The sequence below is a fragment of the Seriola lalandi genome, unplaced genomic scaffold (assembly GCF_002814215.2).
Source record: "Seriola lalandi dorsalis isolate HSWRI2012SDOR001 ecotype SW California unplaced genomic scaffold, Sedor1 jcf7180002054090, whole genome shotgun sequence".
NCBI lineage: Eukaryota > Metazoa > Chordata > Actinopteri > Carangiformes > Carangidae > Seriola > Seriola lalandi.
Genome location: NW_019524643.1, coordinates 795 through 1,361, shown reverse-complemented (window position 1 = coordinate 1,361; position 567 = coordinate 795).

Below are 567 nucleotides of genomic sequence, written 5' to 3'. Positions count from 1 at the left end.
ACAAGATCGAGGCATGAATGTGGTAAATCAAAGGTAAGAAAGGTGTGTAAATGTTTCAACCCCAAAAACTGTTGTTTTTACCTCTTTTGTTGGGTTCATGTTTTAATCTGGGGGGGGGGTCAAACCCTGGTATAAAACTATCAGCATGTAATATAGAAATGAGACGCCCTGCCTCTCCCTCAGTGCATGCTGGGATAGACCCCAGCTCCTCCGTGACCCTGCACAGAATGAACAGTTACAGAGTCACACGTTGGTCATATAGTGACTCAGCGGTTCAACAGCATGACAAATACATTGGTTACATTCCTGAGATGTGATTGGAGGTTTGGTCTCAGTGATGCTCAGACATGTCTGGACTTGTTTCTCCTCCACGGGTTCATGCGCCCCTCTGTCTTGACTCCGCCCTGCGTGTTTGCAGCGCCACAGACAAAGCGAGACGGGAGCAGCGACACTCGATCTCCCAGCTTTTCCCTGCAGCTCGCGGCACACGGCCGGCTGAGCTCGAGTGTCGTGGTAATCAGAGGAGCCTGGCCGGCGCTCATGTAAACCAGCTGTGACTCAGTTATA